Raw genomic sequence first — 2,941 nt, forward strand, 5'->3', positions numbered from 1 at the left:
CAATCTATCTATCTATCTATCTATCTATCTATCTATCCATCTATCTATCTATCTATCTATCTATCTATCTATCTATCTATCTATCTATCTATCTATCTATCTATGTATCTATCTATGTATCTATCTATCTATCTATCTATCTATCTATCTATCTATCTATCTATCTATCTATCTATCTATCTATCTATCTATCTATGACTATCTATCTATCTATCTATGTCTATCTATCTATCTATGTCTATCTATCTATCTATCTATCTATGTCTACCTAATCTAATCTATATTTAATCTATCTATGGTTGTACATAGATGGTTCTGCTGCGGCAAGCGGGTACATCGTGAGTACTTGCGTTAGCGGTTATGATCCGTCCGTGCGAGTAAATGTCTGCGAGAGCCCCTCTACCCGGGACAGGGGCTGCCAATTGATGGCAAAGCGCCGGCACCTCCTGCAGTGCCTACTCAGCTCCCTGCAATACGGCCGCTTGATATCTACGGCGATCTCTAACAAGCGAATTGAGTAAGCTTAAGCTAAGTCGTCGGCATCGGCTCGGATCGAGGAGGCGCTCGTGTGCAGCGCGTTGCCGGATCCTCTCTGTCCGGCTTAGCTCTGTCATGCGCCTGCACACCACTAGCCGGCTTCTGCTGCTGCTGCAGCCTACTTCCTACAGCTCCCGCCTCCTCTCTATGCATGCACATACATATATATTGGGGAACGTTCACAACGTTGCACGAATCGATTGGGCCCATGGTTTAAGAAAACACTTTGAAGCGAAAGAAATAAAAGGAGACACCGTCTTCAGTCATTCTGTTCGCTAGCGGCTGTGCTAGAAGCAGTATAACGGTCAGCAACGGCGGCCGCTTTGCCAGTATAAGAGTGCTGGAAGTGGCTGCAGTACAATGTAATTCACATTGCAGTCCGCTACAAGATAAAGGGAACAGAGGCGCGGCAACCCTGCATTTAATTCCTGTAAAAGCTACGCACGCGACAGGCTGATGTTCACCAGCTTCTACCCTCGTGGGGTCTCTTCCTTCGCTCCCTCCTTTATGCCCCTTTTCTGTGGCTCATTCTCTTCCGGGATCATATGCCGCCGCCGCCGCTGCTGCTTCGGTGGAGAACATCTTTATCTCCGCTGATCAACGCAAGAGGATGTTGATTCCTGGTGCAAAGGGCTCGGCAGCGATGTAGGTTTCGTCGGGAGAGACAGAGTCATGTGACAGAGATGTGCGAGGGCCCAAGCTTCCTCTAGCTCTCACTTGCTTACTCCTCGAGAAGCTGAAAGTTCGAGTGGCTCGTTGACGAATATCGGCACTGGGAAGGGAGGCGCAGGTAGATCTGGCTGGCGTGGTCGACTTCTACCACTAGTAGCACTGCCAACTATAGCTGGATCCAAGTCTGTGGGTCCTCTTGGCCGCGCACACACACATAGGACATGAGGCTTTAGTGGCACAGCCGTCGCAGTTGCTGTAGCAGTAGAGCAGTAATTTCTGGGGGTGCTGGCGGTTGTGGCGGGTGTAGTGGTGGGGAGTGAATTGTTCGGCTGCTGAATGAATAAGCCAAGCAGAAGAGTGGAGCGCGGAGCACGAGCTAACGAAACAAAACGCCTTCCCTCGACGACGACGACGGGAGATGATGGCACGAGCGTCAACTTATCAACTACATGGATCGATGGTTCCCGGTCTTGGGGCAGAGGACATTGGAGGCGACCAATGCAGGATCCCTGCAGTGGTGCTATTGAGAAAAGCATTTGCTTAGGAACGAAGCGAAATAGGGCGAAGGGTGTTTCTCAGCTGTACATCTAGTCTGGCCAATGGTAGGCGGCTGTACACGCTGCCTATAAGCCACCGGCCTGCATGATGCGAGGCTGATGCTCCGGATCGGGTGTCAAAGACCGACTAGCAGCAGAGAACAAGCAAACGAATGGGAGGACTTCTTACGGAGATCAGACCACCGCCTGTCCCGACGCTTCCATGTAAAAGGCAATGAGTGTAAGCGAGTTGGCAACACAAAGCAAGCACCAGCAGGGCAATTTGTAGCTGGGAACACGCGCTCTACAAAACGACCAAGAGCAGGAGAGCCAAACGAAGTCCACTATGGTCAACCTAATCATCAGCATCATTGGCGTCATCACAATTCAGCACCACTCGGCATTTCTAGCAGACAGTGAATGATTCCAATGTGGTCGCGAAAAGCTAATCTCTAGCCAGGTAACAGGCTGGCACAGAGAGAAGGATTGAGGCGGCGAACTAAACGAGAAATGCAAGACAATCTATGATAGAAGTGTATAGCTACGTGGAATAATCTGTCTGGTCTAACCCGAGCACTGACAAAGCTACCAGCTTCATCTAACTCATTTGGCCATCATGAGGAGTGAATTACGGGGTTGATGTTCTGAATCAGTTTATCGAACACATTTATAACCTGATGTGTGTATGTAATGGAAGCCAGAACGTGCTGTCCCAGTATGACTTTTAAAGAACTCACATTGCTCAGCAAGAAGATAGGCGATCCGGTTGACTGCAAAAGGCACATGAGACACGAAATGTCCGATGCTGTTACTTCAGACAGTTGATTTTTTGGCAGACATCGTATTAACGCCATACAGGCGAGTAAAACGGACCCTCTCCGCATTTTAATGGTTTATAAGGAATGAAATGTCTAGCGGTAACGTACAAGCAATTTGTCAGCACATCTCGTACACATTACCACCAACTGCAGGTCAAGTCAAAAAGTGGACGCCGACGAAAAGTAGGTGTTGGCAGTAGATTGTCGAGGTGTATACAGTGGGCCTGGTTTGGCTACCTACAAAGATAGATAACAATAATAAGGATCATAGAGTAGGAAAAAGAATACGTATATGGTAGTAGATAAAAGCTAGTGATGGATAACCAAATAAAAATGCTTCAAATAGAAAATTGTTCCAATTACTGAATAGGAGGAAGC

General features: G+C 47.8%; 1 long non-coding RNA gene across 1 annotated transcript in view; it reads right to left on the reverse strand.

Annotated features, from left to right (window-relative positions):
* Nucleotides 1-2,659, reverse strand: part of LOC147752368 (uncharacterized) — an 8,187-nt gene extending 5,528 nt beyond the window's left edge. Inside the window, exon 1 of the long non-coding RNA XR_015314252.1 lies at nucleotides 2,483-2,659. This is a non-coding gene — a long non-coding RNA (uncharacterized LOC147752368). The remainder of the gene's footprint in view (nucleotides 1-2,482) is intronic.
* Between the last annotated feature and the right edge of the window lie 282 nt (nucleotides 2,660-2,941).

The sequence above is a fragment of the Varroa jacobsoni genome, unplaced genomic scaffold (assembly GCF_002532875.2).
Source record: "Varroa jacobsoni isolate VJ856 unplaced genomic scaffold, vjacob_1.0 scaffold_1296, whole genome shotgun sequence".
Lineage (NCBI taxonomy): Eukaryota > Metazoa > Arthropoda > Arachnida > Mesostigmata > Varroidae > Varroa > Varroa jacobsoni.